The sequence below is a fragment of the Barbus barbus genome (genome assembly GCF_936440315.1).
Source record: "Barbus barbus genome assembly, chromosome: 27".
NCBI classification, from domain to species: domain Eukaryota; kingdom Metazoa; phylum Chordata; class Actinopteri; order Cypriniformes; family Cyprinidae; genus Barbus; species Barbus barbus.
The window spans coordinates 2,780,495-2,802,969 of NC_136755.1; the positions used below are offsets into that span (position 1 = coordinate 2,780,495).

Genomic DNA, 22,475 nt, shown 5'->3' on the forward strand with positions numbered 1-22,475 from the left:
ATCATTATGAAATGTTTTTCTCAAATACACATTGGACACAATTATTGGCACCCCTAGAAATTCTTATGAGTAAAATATCTCTGAAGTATATTCCCATTCATATTCACAATTTTGAGCACTCCAGGGTGATTATGAACATTAAAGGTGCCATAGAATGAAAAACTGTCTTTACCCTGGCATATTTAAATAATAACAGTTCTGTACATGGAAATGACATACAGTGAGCCTCAAACACCATAGTTTTCTCCTTCATATGTAAATCTCGTGATTAAAAAAGACCACTGAAAAACAGGCGAATCAGAACATAACACCGACTGTGACGCAACAGTCGGGATCACTACGCCCCCAACATTTGCATAAACCCGCCCTTGTTCTAAGCCGGCCGAACCATCAGAAGCTCTGCAGGTATTGTAAATAAACAAGCGCGGACAACAGCGAAAATAACACAATAAATGTTATGTTCCAGGCCATGCAGGGGGTGTGAAGTGCAGGGATGGGTTGGTGTCTGTATTCAGAAAGGCACAGAAAGCAAATAACGCGAGCCACTAAAGGGACATGGTTAGCTCCTTGCTAGCGGTAGCCTGTTACAGTACATAAGATTTACATAAGATTTCACTCTCAGTAAGGAGAGATGAGGATGATGGCGAATGACTTACAGATCCTGAGCACCACTGACAAGCATCTGATCTTGTGAAATGTGTGGTAAGTACTGTTGCTCCATAATGCACTGTAAAACCCAACAAGTTAGGGTGACAAACCGTTTGAGTAAACAAATTCCCTTTGGTTTAAACCATGTAAGTGTTAAAACTTGCAGTTAAGTAATTAAGTGATTAATTAAGTGCTGATCGAGCATTAGTGATGAACACCTGCTGTTAACAAACAGAATCACTGAAGAAAAGAGAAACACCATGGCCTTAGATGAACTAAATAAACTGAATAGACTGAAAGAAAATACATTAAATCTCTCAAAATCTGATTAAACAACCCCACAAAGCACATCACCAGCTCCACTTATTAATAACCAGACTGAAACATCTACAGAAGATCTTATTGAGCTTTAACTAAGGTTTAGATGTTGATTTATTTTCATTTGAAGTAACCATGTTTGAGATCAGTGTCTGCTTTAGTTGGGCTCTTGACCCTTGAGTTTATTTCTTTCTTCTTTTTCTCTGGCTGTTGTAAGCAAGTGTTCCTCGAACATATTTGTTGCAACTTAAAAGTCCAGCGATAATGATCAGTTGTTGGTTGTTATATATTTATAATGACAATCATCTGTTAGTGAACTGATCTCATTGAGAGTGAACTTAGACTCATTGTGTGTCTAATCTCTGCTTAAATGGATGTTGTATTGATTATAGAGAAAGTGATTGTGACAGTCAGCTAATATAGAGAACTTTCCAAACAGTTTGTCCACAAAAAAGTTTTAATCCATGGCATCAGATGGACTCACACAGACATCAAGAGTCAGCTTATGAATCTCAACAATGGTGACCATTAAAAAAAGCCACTGATGAGTTTTGTCCTATGCTAGTACCCAGCATGCATTGCAACATGATTATTATTTTATTTCTATTTTTAAATGGTCACCATGGTTGAGGTTCATAAGCTGATTCTTAATGTCTGTGTGAGTCAAATTGTTGCCATAGATTAAAACTTTTTTTGTGGACAAACTGTCAGGAAAATCCTTTTTATTAACAGACTGCCACGGAACCGTTGGCTCTTAGAATCACTTTCACTACAATCAATACAACATTCATTTAAACAGATTAGTCATTTAAGCAGAGATTAGACTGGGTCTACTCTGCTTAAATGGATGTTCAGTCTATGTTCACACATAAGACTCAATGTCTTGAACAATGAGATCAGTTCATTAATAAATGATTGTCACTATAAATATGTAACAATCAACTACTGACAATTTTTTCTGGGCTTTTGAGTTGCAACAAATATGCTCGAGGAACACATGCTTACAACAGCCAGAGAAAAAGAAGAAAGAAATAAACTCTAGGGTCAAGAGCTCAACTAAAGCAGACACTGATCTCTAACATGGTTACTTCAAATGAAAATAAATCAACATCTAAACCTTAGTTAATTCTCAATAAGATCTTCTGTAGATGTCTGACAGAAATAAAGTCAGTCTGGTTATTAATAAGTGGAGCTGGTGATGCTGTTTGTGGGGTTGTTTAGATCTTGAGATTTAATGTATTTTATTTCAGTTGATTTCAGTTAGTTGTTCTTGTGTTTCTGTTTTCTGTCAGTGATTCTGGTTGTTAACTGCAGGTGTTCATCACTAATGCTCAATCAGCACTTAATTAATCACTTAATCACTTAGTGAACTCAACTGAAATAAGTTCAGAGTACTCATAATTGTTAGTTTTAAGAAACTTAAACGGTTTAAGGTAATTAGTTTCATCAAACGGTTTGAGTTAGCTTAACTTGTCGGGTTTTTAAGGCAATCAGTTTACTCAAACAGTTTGAGTCACCCTAACTTGTTGGGTTTTACAGTGTGTAAACATAGTTTGTGTGATTGCGTCTCTTGAAAGTGAACTATAACGCGATCGATGGATCGTTCAAAAGCAGTTTCAATGCCTCGCATATTAATAACGGCTCCCTGATGCCCGCGTTTATATACAGTATAATTACCCGACGATATAACTGCGAGAGAAAGTATTTAAATATATATTTTCCTCCCTGTGCTTCCTTCTTGCTGATGAGCCGTACTGTGAAACAGCCAATCAGAGCAGAGCTCATTATTATTCATGACCCTGCCAAATAAGCCAATAACAGACCGTTTCATTCCAGGGAGAAATCCTAGGGTTGTAAATGGACATGTAAAATCGTTTCTGGAGAGTTTTTGCCCTTACCTAAGCCACATACCTTCTGTGTAGATATCAGAGAACAATTTAAAATACTGTATCAATGCATTCTATGGCACCTTTAAATTATCCAGCCATGGCTTCCTGCACAGAAATACACTCACCTAAAGGATTATTAGGAACACCATACTAATACTGTGTTTGACCCCCTTTCGCCTTCAGAACTGCCTTAAATCTACGTGGCATTGATTCAACAAGGTGCTGAAAGCATTCTTTAGAAATGTTGGCCCATATTGATAGGATAGCATCTTGTAGTTGATGGAGATTTGTGGGATGCACATCCAGGGCATGAAGCTCCCGTTCCACCACATCCCAAAGATGCTCTATTGGGTTGAGATCTGGTGACTGTGGGGGCCATTTTAGTACAGTGAACTCATTGTCATGTTCAAGAAACCAATTTGAAATGATTCGAGCTTTGTGACATGGTGCATTATCCTGCTGGAAGTAGCCATCAGAGGATGGGTACATGGTGGTCATAAAGGGATGGACATGGTCAGAAACAATGCTCAGGTAGGCCGTGGCATTTAAACGATGCCCAATTGGCACTAAGGGGCCTAAAATGTGCCAAGAAAATATCCCCCACACCATTACACCACCACCACCAGCCTGCACAGTGGTAACAAGGCATGATGGATCCATGTTCTCATTCTGTTTACGTCAAATTCTGACTCTACCATCTGAATGTCTCAACAGAAATCGAGACTCATCAGACCAGGCAACATTTTTCCAGTCTTCAACTGTCCAATTTTGGTGAGCTCGTTCAAATTGTAGCCTCTTTTTCCTATTTGTAGTGGAGAGGAGTGGTACCCGGTGGGGTCTTCTGCTGTTGTAGCCCATCCGCCTCAAGGTTGTGCGTGTTGTGGCTTCACAAATGCTTTGCTGCATACCTCGGTTGTAAGGAGTGGTTATTTCAGTCAAAGTTGCTCTTTTATCAGCTTGAATCAGTCGGCCCATTCTCCTCTGACCTCTAGCATCAACAAGGCATTTTTGCCCACAGGACTGACGCATACTGGATGTTTTTCCCTTTTCACACCATTCTTTATAAACCCTAGAAATGGTTGTGCGTGAAAATCCCAGTAACTGAGCAGATTGTGAAATACTCAGACCGGCCCGTCTGGCACCAACAAACATGCCACGCTCAAAATTGCTTAAATCACCTTTCTTTCCCATTCTGACATTCAGTTTGGAGTTCAGGAGATTGTCTTGACCAGGACCACACCCCTAAATGCATTGAAGCAACTGCCATGTGATTGGTTTATTAGATAATTGCATTAATGAGAAATTGAACAGGTGTTCCTAATAATCCTTTAGGTGAGTGTATAAATGGGGGTGGGGGGGGGGGGGGGGGCAAAGCCCAAATTCCCTTAATCATCCATCACAACGAGAAAAACAAAAGAATATATGTCTTATGTACAGCAAAAGATAATTGAGCTTCACAAATTAGTGAAGTGGCTTTAAGAAAAGAGCTAGAGCAGTGAAAATTCCCATTTCCACCATCAGGGCAATAATTAAGAATTTCCAATCAACATTAAATGTTACGTAACTGCCTGGAAGAGGACGTGTGTCTATATCGTCTTAATGCACGGTGAGAAGGAGAGTTTGAGTGGCTAAAGACTCTCCAAGGACCACAGCTGGGAAATTGTAGAAAATTCCAAAAACAATCTCCAGCATATTCAGTTACCAGACACGACTGGAACTTCAAATGGGACTGGCTTCTATGGTCAGATGAAACTAAAAAAATGATCTTTATAGCAACAAACACTCAAGATGGGTTTAGTGCACACAGGGAGAAAAAGTACCCCATGTGTACAATCAAATATACTGCTGTATTTTTGATGTCATGGATTCTATTAAATACCAGCAGATAAAAAATCAATAAGTGACTGACTCTGTTAGAAATCTTATAATGGGCCATGTTTGGATCTTCCAACCGGACAATAATCCAAACACAAACCACAAAAACAACATAAAAATGGGTCACTGAGCACAAAACCAAGCTTCTGCTGGCCATTCCAGTCCTCTGACCTGAACCCTGTAGAAAATGAGTGAGGTGAACAGAAGAGAAGCACCACCGTCATGGAGCTGTGAATCTAAAGGGTCTGGAGTGATTCTGGATGAAGGAATGGTCTCTGATCTTTTGTCAGGTGTTCTCTAGCTTCATCAGGCATTATAGGAGAAAATTTAGAGCTGTTAAACTGGCAAATGGAGGTTTCAGAAAATATTGAATAAAAGGGTGCTGTTAATTGTGACTAATGTGTATTACAGAAAAACATTTATTTCATAACGATATTCCCCCCCCCCCATTATAAATTCTTATCCAATGAAAGGTTAGATGTTTATGAATTTTTAACAATGTGGCCTTTTTGATCATGTTTCCCAAGGGTACAGATAGTTTTGATCATGACTGTACATATTTGAGCTCTTTTGTTGGTTAGAAACACACAGACATCAAGAACCAGCATATGAATCTCAACAATGGTGACATTCAACAAAATTCTTCATGCTGCAATGCATGCTGGGTAACAGCATAGTAAAAACTCCCATCATGCACTGCAGTATGAAAAATTGTCACCACTGTTGAGGATCATACAGTGTGATCTTGAGTTGAGACTTGCTTGTGGATTGAAAAGAATGACTTGGTTCCTTCTCTGGGGAAATCAGCTGCTCAGTAGTGATGGGAAGTTCGGATCATTTTACTGACTCGGACCTTTGAGTCTCGTTCAGCAAAATGAACAAATCTTTTTTTGAGTTATTTCGTTCATTTTAGCAAACTATAATTCAAATATCATGTGTTATTTTCCAAACACATCTACTACTTATGCAAACATTTATCACACTACAAACAATACAAAACTATGCTATAAGAAACAGAAAATATTACTTAATTGTTTACCTGGGTCATTCAGCACTTTGTATTGAGAGAACCTTTGTAACGAGAACTTTTGTGAGAGAGACGTTTTGGTTGGAGAAACTGTTGGTGTGTTTTATTTTCATTACGTTGTTCACATGTATGCTCATTGTGCTTTGTTTTGGCTGTGTCCAAAAACTTTCTCATTCATGATTGTTGCCGTCGACAAAGGAGAAGGGGATAGGTAAGATTGTCACGTGACACATTGTACACACGTAGTTAACCTTGTCTGTATAAAAACACTAGTTAGGGATTTGTGTCACCCATTGTATTTATGTTTATTAGTTAGTGTAGTTTAGTTAAGACGTCCTAGACATTGAAGATTGTTTTCTTTGATCTTTTCTTTTTAGCTTAGTGTTAGAAGTTAAATGCGTTAGATAACCTTTTTGATTATATTATTTTCTTTTGATTGGCACAATCCATTTTTCCCCTTTTTCCTTTGTGGTTGGGTTTTTGTTATGGTATATTTATTAATAATAAATTTATTAAACTTATTCACTTTATTCAGTGATCTCTCGTTTTTCTCATCTCACTCAGTGTTGTCTGTGGATGTGTGTCTGGGCTGGTTACATGTGTTCCCCTCTTAAAAAGCCCTAGACGGGCACGAGCCATAGGAGGGTCGTAACATAATGTGATGAACGAACGACTCAAACCCGAGACTCGATATAGACGAACTAATCAATTCTCTTTCCGGCTCAGGCTGCATTGGTTAAGCGTATGGGGCTGTCACGTGATGAACGAACGACTCAAACCCGAGACTCGATCAAGAACTAATCAATTCTCTTTCCGGCTCAGGCTGCATTGGTTAAGCGTATGGGGCTGTCACGTGATGAACGAACGACTCAAACCCGAGACTCGATATAGAAGAACTAATCAATTCTCTTTCCGGCTCAGGCTGCATTGGTTAAGCGTATGGGGCTGTCACGTGATGAACGAACGACTCAAACCCGAGACTCGATCAAGAACTAATCAATTCTCTTTCCGGCTCAGGCTGCATTGGTTAAGTGTATGGGGCTGTCACGTGATGAACGAACGACTCAAACCTGAGACTCGATATAGAAGAACTAATCAATTCTCTTTCCGGCTCAGGCTGCATTGGTTAAGCGTATGGGGCTGTCACGTGATGAACGAACGACTCAAACCCGAGACTCGATATAGACGAACTAATCAATTCTCTTTCCGGCTCAGGCTGCATTGGTTAAGCGTATGGGACTGTCACGTGATGAACGAACGACTCAAACCCGAGAATGCTGTGCAATGCACATGCGCGACTGAACGAATCACTCCCCGAGACGACTCGTTCTTCCCGAGTCACATTAAATATTCGTTCAAAATGAACGAATCGTTCAAGAACGACCCATCACTACTGCTCAGTTCATGGTTGGCATAAACTTATGACAGAGCTTTTATTCTCTGGTTCCTGGTTTATCCACTTCTGTGCACATGATGCTTCATGCTGCAAGCGCCATCTGTAGAGTGCTGCTGACGAAGTCAGATGTGTTCTCACTCACTCTGCAAAAGACAGCCTGATAAGAATGTATAGTCCCAAACTAAAATGTAAGTATGAGCTGTTTCAACTGAAAGAAACTTGCACTGACTGATCTTAAAATATATCAGTGCTTTTGTATTGTCTCAAGATGGATACCAGTATTGAGCGCACCTGAATATAAGCCGCACCCATTGAATTTAACATAAATAAGCCACACATGTCTATAAGCCGCAGGTGCCTACCAGTACATTGAAACAAATGAACTTTATACAGGCTTTAACGAAACACGGCTTGTAACAAAAATAAATACCGGTAGGCTTTAACGAAACACGGCTTGTAAAAAAAAAAAAAAAAAATAGCTGTAAACAGTAGCCTACCAAGAAAGTCATTGGTCACTATCGTCCTCCTCCTGTGCACTGAAACCACTGAAGTCATCTCCTTCGGTTTTCGGAGATGAATAGCCTCAGACTTGCTTCATCCGATATTGGATCGTTTTCATTGTCGCTCTCGTCACTTTCATCCACAAGCAAATCCCCCGCTGAGCCCTCTTCAACATGCAGCAGTCCAGCCTTTCGAAACCCGTTGATGATAGTGGATTTTTTGACAATGCTCCACGCTGTCAGGACCCACTGGCAGACTTGACCATAAGTTGCTCTTCGCATGCGGCCCGTTTTAGTGAAGGATTTCTCCCCACTTGTCATCCAAGCCTCCCACTGAACACGGAGCGCCACCTTAAACGCACGATTTACACTGATGTCGAGTGGCTGCAAATACTTTGTTGTGCCTCCAGGAATCACAGCTGGAATTGAGTTTGTCCTCTTGATGGCTTCTTTCACCGAATCTGTTATGTGGGCCCTCATGCTGTCCAAAGCGAGGAATGCCTTGTTCCTGTGAAAGAATCCTCCCGGTCGCTTGCCGTAACACTCCGTATGCCATTCATGCATTAGGCTTTCTGTCATCCATCCTTTCTTGTTGACTTTCACATCAATTCCTCTCGGGAATTTTTCTTTTGGCATCGTTGTGCGTTTAAAAATCACCATCGGTGGAAGCTTTTCTCACAATGCCGTGCAGCTCAGAACACAGGTGAAGTGTGTTTTTTCATGCCCAGTTGTTTTCAGCGTGACGGATGATTCGCCTTTCCTGTTGAGAGTCCGAGTGAGAGGCAGGTCAGACGTCAGAGGAACCTCATCCATATTTATGATGTCGTGCGGGCCAATGGAATGCTCCGCTATCTTTGCATCAGTGAATTTGCGGAAGTTTGAAACTTTTTCCTCGTAGGCGGGAGGGAGCTGCTGACACAGACTTGTCCGTACCCTAATGGACAGGCCTTTACGTCTCATAAATCTGAGACACCACGATGGTCCACCTCTAAAATCATTAAACTTCATTGCGGTGGCGATTGTTTTGGCTTTCAGTCGGATCTGCACAGTTGAAACACCTCGGCCGTCTGCTCTATGTGTGTTGACCCAGTCTTCGAGCTCATTTTCTAGTTAGGGCCATCTGCTTTTCTTCTCTCTGAAAGCTTTAGTTGTCTTTTTGCACTGAGTCAATTCCTCACTCTGCTGTTTCCAACGTCTTATCATCGACTCATTAAGACCAAGCTCCCGTGCAGCAGCTCTATTTCCTTTTCCAACAGCCAGATTAATTGCCTTCAACTTGAAAGCTGCATCATATGCATTTCTCTTTGTCTTTGCCATGATGAGGGGGACAAAATGACTACTGTAATCAGAATGATGGGAAGTTTGAGCGCGCTCGATTTAATCTAAACAGTAAACAAAAAAGTTGTTTGACCTTAAACCGTTCGGCAATTTCATTGGTCTAATGAAAGCTTCATGCTGCCAAAAAACTGAGCATGTCACAGAATGTTTTTTTTTTTTTTTATTATTTCGAAAGCGGGAAAAATCCATATATTAGCCGCTTCATTGTTTAAGCCGCGAGGTTCAAAGCGTGGGAAAAAAGTTGAGGCTTATAGTCCGGAAATTACTGTATGGCCTAATCCTGGTTTAGTCTAAACCCTGTCTGTGAAACCGGGTGTTAAAGTGCACTAAATGAGTTCAGTGGGTTATTTCATGAGATAAAGAATGTCTAAATGTAATGTAAAGCTGTGATGTCATTAAAATGAATGTAAATGATTGCATTTTGACTGGTATAGTTTACAATTTCTCTGTTCTGTCTGGGCAGAGTGAAGGGGAGAGACGCGTGTCCAAAGAAATAATTTGTGCTCTGTGTTTCAGCAGGCATGCTGTATGCTTATTGTGTTATATGTTGAGAAATGTTTGAAATATTTAAAATGAACTTTAAATGAGTTTGATATAAAAACGTGATGTCATATTGAATATTTTGATACATTTAATTTCAAATTTTTATTTGATACATTCGTTTTGATATACATATTTAATGCATTCATATTTGAATGTTTGTTTATTTGTGAATGTTTGAATGTTTGATATTTTCCATCTTATAATAACTTATATGCCAATATAATACCTTATATGCCAAATAATAATAATACGTATTTTGTTGGCTACTCTATTCTGTGGTTTATGTTTGTGTTTTGTGTTGTCTTATGTTTTGTAATTATTACTTTGAGTACATTGTCATCTTTAGAATCAAATTTGTCACTGGCGGGGTCAGATGTATTCTCTCTCGCTCTGCTGACGAGAGCCTGAGTGATGGGGAGAGACGTGTGTCTAAAACATTGTGAATAAAAAACCTTGAGACCTCCATCATCAACATCGTCTTTATTGAATAAAAGCACAACCAGAGTAAAACTGCTACATAAAAATGGTGCCATGACCTACTGGATCAACTGGATCAGCCGCAGCCGACCGCCAGAGTTGTGCTATGTGCTCATGATGTCTGTAGGAAGTGGTTTCGTCATTGCTCCAGTTGCAGGAGAAGAGACTGTAAAGTGAATAGAGACTTCTCTGCAGACTGACACACTGAGTGCTGAACGTGGAGGCTGAGGAATCGGTTTCACTGCTGTTCCAGTAGTTCTAACAGGAAAAGAGACTGAAAGGGAAAATAGACTTTTCTGCTGAGTGATACTGAGGAAATGTTGGTTTCTTCTCATCATACCTGTCTGACATTCTCTGAGGTCAGTTCTCCTTTGTGTTTATTATGTTATTGTTGTGAGATCGTACTATGACTGGTGTAAGGAAAGACTCTGAAATGATGACACTGTACCTTGGGAGGGGTAGAGGGTTGTTGGGGGTGGAAGAGCCTGCCATTGGTAAACCTGGAGTGCAGTGTTAAACGGAAAAAAAAAATTGTGACTAAGACGAGATGTTGACGAGCTAAAACTAATATCTGATGATAAAAAACTATGACAAAATTAATGCCGCATCTTCATTAACAAGACGAGACGGGACTAAAATGCTATTTGAGGACTACCGGACATTCAAAATACATGTTATAAGCAAAGTTAACTGTCTTGTCTTTCAGAATGTGCATCTCTGTAATTGGATAAGGGGCGTTTGCATATCTAGTCTTAGAATGGCAGGCACAGTGGACGGATAGGCTACCAAAAAGTGAACTAGCGATCTGAAACAATGGCCTCAGCACCCAAAGGGTTAGGGACTGGGTGACCAGATGTCCCGTTTTTCCCGGGAGTCACAATTCGTTGTCGATTAACTTAAAGTTAGTTAAAAAGTAGCTTACTTTACGTCTCTTTTAGAAGAAAACAAACACAACCCCAAGTATTTATTCAATACAGTGGTTAAATTAACAAAAAATATAACATCAGCAGGTGCAGACATTACCCAGCAGCAAAGTAGTAATGACTTTATGAACTACTTTACTTCCAAGATCGAAACTATTAGAGATAAAATTGTAACCATGCAGCTGTCAGCCACAGTATCGCATCAGATAGTGCACTATAGATCCCCTGAGGAACAATTCCACTCATTCTCTTCTATTGGAAATGAAGAATTATAAACTTGTTAAATCATCTAAACCAACAACATGTATGTTAGACCCTGTTCCATCTAAGTTCCTAAAAGCGGTGCAAGTCAAGTCAAGTCACCTTTATTTATATAGCGCTTTTTACAATGTAAATTGTGTCAAAGCAACTGCACAATATCAAAAACGGAAAATAGAGTGTCAATAATGTAAAATGAAAAGATAAAAAAAAAAAAAATTCAGTTAAAGGCATTTCATTATTGAATTCAGTGATGTCATCATCCAGCTCAGTTCAGTTTAAATGGTGTCTTTGCAATCAGGTCGACGATATCGCTGGAAATGAAGTGTCCCCAACTAAGCAAGCCAGAGGCGACAGCGGCAAGGATCAGGGCCACATACATCATCTCCCGGCGCCGATCCACCATCTGATCTGGACACGGACTGAGAAACAGAATAGAAACAGACAAATATTAGCGTAGATGCCATTCTTCTTATGATGTAACGAGTACATCATGTGTTATGGGGAGTGTTCCCAGTTCCAGGTGATCTAATTATCCAGAAGTAATAGATCCTCTTCTGAATATTATTAACTCATCATTGTCATTAGGATATGTCCCAAAAACCTTCAAACTGGCTGTTATTAAGCCTCTCATTAAAAAAACACAACTTGACCCCAAATAATTAATTAATTACAGAACAATCTCGAACTAGATAATTATGTTGGCATTAGAGGAAGTGCACTGGTATGGTTCAAATCGGACATATCAGACCGCCATCAATTTGTGGCAGTAAATGAAGAGGTATCATACCAATCACAAGTGCAGTTTGGAGTACCTCGAGGCTCAGTACTTGGCCCCTTGCTTTTCACGATATACATGTTACCCTTGGGAGATATCATTAGGAAACATGGTGTTAGCTTTCACTGTTCATGATTTCACATGCTGATGATACCCACCTCTATATTTCTTCGTGACCTGATGAAACTTACCAATTTGCAAAATTAACGGAATGTAAAGTTGATTTCAAAAACTGGATGACTAGCAATTTCTTACTGCTAAATTCTGAAAAAAACAGAGGTGTTAATTATTGGACCAAAAACTTTTGCATGTAATAACCTAGATCACTGTCTAATACTTGATGGCTGCTCTGTAAATTCTTCGTCATCAGTTAGGAACCTAGGCGTACTTTTCGAAAAACATGTTTCTAGCATTTGTAAAATTGCATTTTTCCATCTTAAAAATATATCTAAATTACGACCTATGCTCTCAATGTCAAATGCAGAAACATTAATTCATGCGTTCATGACCTCGAGGCTAAATTATTGTAATGCTTTATTGGGTAGTTGCTCTGCACGTTTAATAAACAAACTCCAGCTGGTTCAAAATGCAACAGCTAGAGTTCTTACTAGAACCAGGAAGTATGACCACATTAGCCCAGTTCTGTCAACAGTGCAATGGCTCCCTATTAAACATCGTATACATTTTAAGGTCTTGCTAATTACCTATAAGGCCCTGAATGGTTTGGCACCTCAGTATCTGAGTGAGCTCTCATCGCATTATAGTCATTCACGTCCGTTGCGATCTCAAAACTCTGGCTATTTGATAATACCTAGAATTTTAAAATCAACTGCGGGCGGGAGATCGTTTAACTATTTAGCGCCCTGACTCTGTAACAATCTACCTAACACTGTTCGGGAAGCAGACACACTCTGTCAGTTTAAATCTAGATTAATGACCCATCTCTTTAACCTGGTTTACACATAATACACTATCGCATTTCTATAATTCAAATCCGTTAAAGGATTGTTAGGCTGCATTAATTAGGTCAACCGGAACCAGGAACACTTCCCAAAACACCCGATGTACTTGTTACATCATCTTGTAACAAGTACATCGGGTGTACTTGTTACAAAATGGCATCTTGTCAGTTTATTATTTACTATTAGTCTGTTTATTTTTTATTCCGAGGTCACCGTAGCCACCCAGATCCAGACAATATCCAGATCAGATGGTCACTGCAGCCATCCGGATCCAGTCCGTATCCAGATTAGATGGTGGATCAGCACCTAGAGATGACCTCTACAGCCCTGAACGTCAACGGAGACCAGGACAACTAGATGAGCCCCAGAGACTGATCCCCAGTGAAGACCCTGTCTCCTAGACGGCCATCGGGACAAGACCACAGGAACCAGATGAGTCCTTTGCACAATCTTACTCTGCTGCAGCCTAGATTTAAACTGCTGATTTTGTCTGGCCAGAGGAGAATAACACTATTTCGAAAACCTATTTCCCTGTCTAAATACTGTAAAGCTGATATAAAGCCACCTAGCTTTATATCAAGCTGATGTAAAGCTGCTTTGACACCATTTGCATTGTTAAAAGCGCTATACAAATAATAGTGACTTGACTAACTGCAGTTTGACTAAAAGTAATGACTAAAATTTGACAAAAATTCAATGACTTTTCGTCAACTAAAACTAGACTAAAACTATGAAAGACTCAAATGACTAAAATGTGACTAAGACTATTAAGCATTTTCATCTCAAGATAAAGACTAAGACTAAATCAAAAATGCCTGCCAAAATCAACACTGCTAGAGTGTTAGTTTTTAGTCCCCAATCACCTGATACACCAAAAAACCTGTTGGTCTGACTGCCTCTACTCCTAGTAATGGTAATGATAACGTTGCACAGCAATTACGTGATCTTATTGGTGAGTCAGATAGGGGATTCCATTGTCACTCGGCTGTTGTCTAGTCAAACCCCAGTTGCCCCCTCCAGTTCAGTCCCATTCAGTGCTGTTGTGCCTGAACCTTCCAACACAGTCCGAAGTCTTACCAGTGTCGGCCTGATTGTCAAGCCAGATGTCAGAGAACCTCCAATGTTCAGAGGAGATGGAACAGACAAATACAAGGTTCAGCAATGGATCGAGTTGGCAGAATTGTATCTCCACAAAGCGGATTGCTCTAACACAGATAAAGTAGATGAGATACTGAGCCACTTGCTAGGCAGGGCCAAGAGTATTGTTAAGGTCAGATTTAAGAGCAGCCCTAATGAAGCCATCTCCTCTGGGACCATCTATGATGTGTTAAGGCGAAAGTCCTGGATGAAAGTCCTGGATAATGTCAACCTCTGGCTGACTTTTATGTGACACAACCCAAAACAAATGAGTGCCCTGTCGACTACTGGGTTAGATTAAATGCAGCTACTGAGTTAGCAGACAGTCATTTGCAGTTACAAGGTGCAAAGATGAGAAACGTGATTTCTGAAATTGCGATGACGTTCATCAGGAACTGTCAGAGGTGGATAGTCCAGGGGTCAGAAAGTAAAAGTCCTGCCATATATTTATTCCAGCCATGAACTCAGCAGCTGATCTCACCAGAGGAGGAACCACGTCATTCCTTTCAAGTCACAAGCAAGTCTCAAGTCAAATCCCAAGTCCTCAAAGAGTTAAAGTTAATGAGATAATTAAGCGACTAATTAAAGGATGATTGTGCATTAGTGATGAACACCTGCTGTTATTGAGAATTACAGAGGATCAAATGTTGATGTTTTATTGGTTAAAATGATACCACCATCATGGAGATCAGTGTTTGTTTAGTTGGGCTCTTGACCCTTTTAATAATTCAATATAATTTGCTTTTAAGTAATTACAGTGTTGCTTCAAAGCAAACATTTGTGTATTGTTGAATTTAAAGCTTGAGGTAGCCGATTAGCTTGCACTTACTGCTTTTAAATCTTATGAATAAACATTATGAAAGTGTCTCTCTTTGGTTTACTGACTGATGTTCAGCTATTACAGAACTGCAAAAAAAGTCCTATTAAACAATAGGGATGTAAGAAAATATCGATACACGTGAGTATCGCAATATTTTGTTTGGCGATACTGTATCGATTCTCCAAAATGGAATATTGGTATAAAAAAATTTTTTTAGAGGGCAGTTGTTTCATCTTGAGTTCATATCCCGACCGCTAGATATCAGTCTTCATCTCTGAACATAAACAGTGACAGGAAATGCTAGCATTAGGGCACTCCACTAATGTTAGCGTTAATATAGTTCAAATGTTATGACATTGTATGTCACAATTGTAAACTTAAACTGTTAACCTTTAAAGTAGTCTATAAATATATATTTTTCTTTTTATAAAATACATTTTATACATACATTTAACTAAAGAATCATGCAAACACTTGAATATTTCCCCCTTTACTCGTTCGTGCTGCACAAAAAGTGGTTCAATAATGTTGAATGTTATAGGGACCGATTATTGCAAATTCCAGTGTGTTCTGGTTAAACTATTTTTATTTATTTATTGCTAAGGTTTGCATATGGTGGTGTGTTCTTAATGACAGCTTACCTAAAAAATATATATCCTATTCTTAAAATAAAAAAATCCCAATATATCGCCTTGTTTACAGTATTGCTATGTATCGTATCACTAGACGCTTGCCAGTACACAGCCCTATTAAACAAATGCCATTGTAACGCTTAAAAATTGGAAAAAAGAACTGTATTAGCTCAGGCTTTTAGACATGATCACTTATCATATGATCCTCAACAGTGGTGACAATAATTATTCATACTGCAGTGCAGTTTTTAACTATGTTCTTACCCAGCATTCATTGCAGCATGAAGCATTTTGTTGATTGTCACCATTGTTGAGATTCATATGCTGGTTCTTGATTTCTTTGTGTCTAATTATAACAAGGGTTCAAATATTTCTATGCATTAAGTACAGTAGATTTAAAAGTAATTAATTATAACTATTAGAGTAACACTCTTCTTGCATGCTATGGTTTCATGGGGTTGATTATTGAAAAAACCTAAATATATAAATAATGGTTATTTCGGGTGTAACCAGGCCAGCGGCTGATGATTATTTCATCATATAAAAACAGCTAACAGCTGTTCACTGTAGAGCACTGACCTCTCTGCTTTACAACACCACATGCATTGCTACAGAAAGAGATCGAACACAACACAGGAGTCAAGGGTCAAGAGCCCAACTAAAGCAAACACTAATGTTCAATTTTGTGATGTTTATTCGAATGATTTAAAAGCAGAAAGTGTAAGAATTTGCGACCTCAAGCTTTTAATTCAGCAATGCACAAATGTTTACTGTGAAACAATATTACAACTTAAAAACAAATTACATTGATTTATTAAAAGGGTCAAGAGCCCAACTAAAGCAAACTCTGATCTCCATGATGGTGGCAACATTTTAACCAATAAAACATCAACATCTGATCCTCTGTAATTCTCAACAACAGCAGGTGTTCATTACTAATACACAATCATCGTTTAATTAGGCAGTTAGTTATCTCATTAACTTTAACTCTTTGAGGACTTGGGATTTTACTTGAGACTTGTTTGTGACTTGAAAGGAATGGCTTTGTTCCTCTGGTGAAATCAGCTTCTGAGTTCATGGCTGGAATAAATATATGGCAGGACTTTTACTTTCTGACCCCTGGACTATCCACCTCTGGTCATGAATCACACGTGAACTCTATCGTAGGTTGATTTGTGTGCATGGATCTGTGCTCGTTTCCACGCTAGATTGATAAATGTGTCTCAATGGGATAAAGTGATGATAGTCAGCTATTGATGATTCTCCAATCATAATGTAATGGTCTGATTCAGTAGTGTCATTTGACTAACAATCGTGTTGTGCCAATAATACATTTGTTGTATAAAACTGCAGAGTAAGATCAACAGTATTGCAGAACCAGTTAAAAGTTTTTTTTTTTAAAAAAGAGCAAAAAAGTTAAACTCCAATAATACACAAATTCATCATACATCAACTAATGAACAACGATGACAGTAAAAATTGTTGCAATGCATGCTGGGTACCATAGTACAAAACTCCCAGCATGCATCCCAGCATGAATTACTTATGTAGCTGAATTGTCCTGTTATTTTCATTCTAAAATAATATTAGCAAACAAAATATTTTAATTACTTTAATTCTAACTTTGGTTCAAGTATTTATTTTGTATTTTTCCTATTTTTGTTGTTGTTGTTGTGTCTTTAGTAGCTTTTGTGATGTCCAGAATTGATCCGATTAGCAGAATATTTTGTCACCATTGTTGAGATTCATATGCTTATTGCTGATATCGGTGTGCGTCATTGTTGTTTAATTTTTTTTGTTTAGAACACATTGTCACAGCAGCCAAAGAAAACAAATTATTGTAACATCTGCTTATGATCTTTGATGGTCGTTGGGACTTTGTCTTAAGAGACCCCTTTTGACATTTGCATATATTTCACAGACCTGGCCCCACATTCTTCCTTTATATGGGTGCTAAATTGCCAATGGTTGTCCCCACCACTGTCAAAAAGATGCTAAACAGAGCAATTCTCTGTTTTCTCCATCGGACTTCAAACACATTCCAGAGAACTAAATGACCCTCGATACCAGACACCAACGGCCTGGCTGACCAGTGGACTACCTCCACGATTACAACACACATAACACACACGCATAGAGACATTTCCTTTATTTAGACTATAATCAATCAGTTACAAATGTATATTGTATATGCACGTGTTGTTTGTATGTTTCCTTAGTATATTAGCCTAGTTACCACTCGTTATCTGTATTAGTTAAGCTATAAACGCTCATATTCAGGTATATGAATGTATCTCTGGTTTATTATCTTCTAGATGTCGCTTTCTTGATATCAAAATGATCTGCTCTTTATTCCTAAAACAATGATGTACACTATGTGATCGTGAAATGCATCATACTAGTTTTACTGTACTGTGAGCAAAACCAAACAGATTCTTCACTAGTCATAAAACATGCAAATGAGGTGTCAAATGGGACAAAGAAACACTTTCCCGCTGAAACTATGCACCTTGTTATTGGTAAAACTAACCAAAATGGGTGTTACAGGGAAACCAGATACAACTACTTCCACACTCAAAGGGTGGTTCATCTCTAGACTTTCGGTTCCCTGGAGACACACATCTCACCTTGGAAATCACGACTCCCCTTTCGGGGGGAGTCCGAGCTTCTAGCAGTTTTAAGTTCAGTAACTTTTGTCGAGTCACTTCGGACCAATCAACCCGTAGCTGGAATGATGAAGCTTTCACTCCTAAAGGAATTCATCAAGAATCTACGCATTATACATGCAACAGAATAATTTACTCAGCACCAACAAAACCAATGAAAGTTACTGTTTGTTAACTATTTAGATGCGTTTCTAGGCTTCGACCCCTTTTAATTAAGGTGATGTTAATCTCTGATGGTTCTTAACAGGTTGTGGTTAGCTGATGTGTAAATCCTGTCATTACACTCTACTCTCTTGCACGCAAACACTCCCTCTCTCTCTCTCTCTCTCTCTCTCTCTCTCTCCATGCCTTCCTTGCATTGGCATCTATGTTTAATGTGTGTGTATGTTTGTGTCTACTTAGATGTTGCATGTTCCCCTATAGTGTAGTTTAATAAACATCTATATGTATTCGCGCATGGTTGTCTGTCTGTTGCTTACAGAACGAGGTCACTTTAACGTACCGGTTTGGTTACATGCTCTGTGAGCAATGTATCAGTAAGGAAATTATTTTTCGTGGCCAGAGAAATAATTTTCGTTAGAGTCAATAGATGATTAGAACTGTCATGCGGACGAACAAATCATTTTATTGTACTATTGATGCTACAGTTAAATTCCTGAAGATGAATATGATTTATAACAACCCGTAATGATTAGTTATGTTCATCTCAGTTGGAGCTAATTTGCAACAGTTTTGGTGGAGAATGCGGGCAACGTTTTAAACCTGGTTCTGTGAGTAGACTCAGTCACGATGGTGTGTTTCTTATGTTTATTGTTTATTCAAACCAGTCACCACCTAAGCGCCATGGCCCAGCCCACGACCCAGACTCCTCCTGCTCTTACATCTTGAAAGGCACATCACTGTGATAGATGCTTCATCAGAAAGTCGTCACAGTTCCTCACCAATAAGGACACATCATTTTGGAAAACAAGGCGAGACTTGGAGCTCTGGTGACACTGGAGTTTTATGCCAACTTTTATGTCACTTCCAACTCTTTGGCAGACCCCAAGTTGAAGCTCAGAAACAGAACTGAGCTCTTAAGGCCCAAAGGTGTGCACTGAACATGCAGTCATACATGCATACCACCTTCTCAGTGATAAAGAGCTGCTGACAGCCGAAACCCCAGGCTGAAGTGCGAGAACCCCTGCCACTCCAGCCAGACAGGTCACACAGACAGACTGTCAGGTCACTGAGGTCACGGGAAAATCTCACAGCCAGGACATGACCTGAAGCCTCACACGCTTCAAAACTTGCTTTGCGAAGGCAGGTCTGGTGTGTTCTCTGTGAAGCCATACCAGACATTTACTCTGGTAAAAATATTAGACTGCAGTACCGGGATACACAAAAGGGGAACGGACAGTGACAGTATGACACACAGACAGCGTGGCCAAACCCTCAACCACACACCTTCAAGGAAAGGGAGGGAACCTGGCCCCACTCTGAGCCATCGCCCCCTTTTTCTAAGAGACATCCTGCACCTGCCGACAACTGCCAGTGTCAAAGCTGCTCTTCACAAGAGGCAATGATGCAGAGCTAATGTCAACTATGTGGACTATCTCAACTGACTGCTGATGATGTAATGTCAAGACCACATTACATCATCAAACTCAAATGGCATCTGCACTCTACACCATGCCTGATTTACTCTCATCCCAAGGAGTTTCATCTGACAGCTGGATTCACCAACTACTGCCTTAGTTGGTGAATCCAGACCAACATGTTGTTGGTCTACACCAACAACATGGCCAGAACTAAAGGGGGGTTGCCCACTTCAGCAAAACACTGCTCCCACTGGAGCACTAACTACTCAGATGACAAAAGAGCCCTGCTCTGCACTTAATGAACCATCCAGCAATTTTCCAATTACAATGGAACATGGAAAGTGATCACAGAGACGTGCCGCTAACCAGTAATGACCCTCAACAGCCAACACATCCAAAGCCACATGGTCAATGGCCTTTTAAGGATGCAATGCTGAGGCACGGGGTGCCCAGAGCAGGAGTTTTGTGGGTCAACAGCAAACCTCTCCCACAGCAACACTTCAAGCTGGACTCCCAGTCATCACAGTACAAGTGACAGCCATCCTGATCACCCTTTAAATCGCATCAGCTCAAAAAACTGCATCAGAGAATTCCTCAGCTACACAGACTCAAATTATTTCCAAGCTCAGCTTCACACGCCACCTCCTTGGCTAGGAAAAAGATGAGTTTTCCACAATGAACAAGAAGCCAGTCAAGCACCAACACCTGTCCCAGGCGTGCAACAACATCACAAGAGCACTGCATGGTGAGCTATGGTCTCAACCAAGACCCACCCACCCATAACATGGCAGCCGTAACCAACAGTAGACCAACTTTTACCTCCATAGTACCCACCTCGCAGGCCTGGCATTAACCTAATAACTATCCATGGATGGTATTGCCTAAATCAGAGGTATTCAACCCTATTCCTGGGGACCCACTATCCTGAAGAGTTTAGCTACAACCCTAATCAAACACACCTGAAGCGGCCAATCAAGCTCCTCAAGACTGCTTGAAAATTGCAGGCAGGTGTGCTGAAGCCGGTTGGAAATAAACTTTCCAGGACAGTGGGTACCCAGGAGCAGGGTTGAAGACCTCTGGCCTAAATGCAAACCTCTTACTGATCAATGACACTTATTCTTTGCCACCTACCTGACCCCTCCAACCACCCTATCACATTGACTCAACTGGCTGCTGCTCCAGCCCTCAAACTGCTGCATGACATCAAACACATGCTGCGTGTGCTGAGCAACATTCTATAATATGTCCCCGATGACCACACTGCGCCAAAGCTTGTGGTGCCACAGTGACAAAGGGGAGTCAGGTTAATGTATGCCCACAATGCACCATGCGCTGGACACCACAGTACTAGAGACACTTATGAGACACTAAAACAAGTGGCATACGGGGCTGGCATACAACAAGATGTGGCGGAATATGTCAGAGCATATCAGGTTGCTGTCAATTCCGAACAGCAAACCGGAACCACAAAGCCCCACTACAACACACTCCACTTTGGGTTTGCAATCACTGACATGACACTTAGCTGTTTCACCACATATGGGCCTACAACACCATACAGATCTGTGTCAGTCCTCACTTTCCGGTCTGCCAGCATGTCACAGACTGCAAACCCCACTGCCCAAGAGGGAGATGTGAATACCTGGCTAAGAGGCATTACAGATAGTCTCACCCACAAGACCATTGAACTTTTAATATTCTGAGTAATAGTCACGATTCGGAAGAGACTCCTGACACATGACTCAAGTCAGAATCACCACCACGGGGAGCTAAACAAGGCCATCAGTTCCCTTAGTTACGCCTTCACAGCCCAGCTGACACATGCCCAAAGCTGCATAGACAAACTGGCAGTGAAAGTGGTCTGATGCCTGAAATCATCCTAGACTGAGTTCAAGGTTGAGGAAAATTAGAAACCACTTGTCATCCGTCCTGTCTGATCCACCTGCCATCCGACCATCATGATCCACTGTTGTCTGAAGATGTCTACAGGTGAACATCTTCAGCCAAAAGGGGGGATTCTGTAACATCTGCTTATGATCCTTGATGGTCGTTACGCCTTCACAGCCCAGCTGACACATGCCCAAAGCTGCATAGACAAACTGGCAGTGAAAGTGGTCTGATGCCTGAAATCATCCTAGACTGAGTTCAAGGTTGAGGAAAATTAGAAACCACTTGTCATCCGTCCTGTCTGATCCACCTGCCATCCGACCATCATGATCCACTGTTGTCTGAAGATGTCTACAGGTGAACATCTTCAGCCAAAAGGGGGGATTCTGTAACATCTGCTTATGATCCTTGATGGTCGTTAGGACTTTATATCTTAAGAGACCCCTTTTAGCCTTTAGACATTTGCATATAATTCATAGACCTGGCCCCACATTCTACATTTATATGGGTGCTAAATTGCCAATGCACCCCCCCCCCCCCCCCCCCACTGTCAAAAAGATGCTAAACAGATCGATTCTCTGTTCTCTCCATCAGACTTCAAACACATTCCAGAGAACTAAATGACCCTCGATACTAGACACCGACGGCCTGGCTGACCAATGGACTACCTCCACGATTGCAACACACATAGCACACACGCATAGAGACATTTCCTTTATTTAGACTATAATCAATCAGTTACAAATGTATATGGTATATGCATGTGTTGTGTGTATATTTCCTAAGTATATTAGCCTAGTTACCACTCGGTATCTGTATTA

At 40.2% G+C, this 22,475-nt stretch overlaps 1 protein-coding gene and 1 long non-coding RNA gene across 2 annotated transcripts in view; one reads left to right on the top strand and one right to left on the bottom strand.

Moving 5' to 3' along the window:
- LOC306847263 (tripartite motif-containing protein 16-like) overlaps window positions 1-22,475 on the top strand; it is a 49,330-nt gene that overhangs the window by 4,321 nt on the left and 22,534 nt on the right. The gene's annotated exons all lie outside the window — the stretch shown is intronic.
- LOC306847268 lies at window positions 3,794-11,378 on the bottom strand. Its single transcript, XR_013782139.1, has 2 exons — window positions 6,640-11,378; window positions 3,794-4,033 (listed from the first exon to the last, which is right to left on the bottom strand). It is a non-coding gene; the product is annotated as an uncharacterized lncRNA (long non-coding RNA).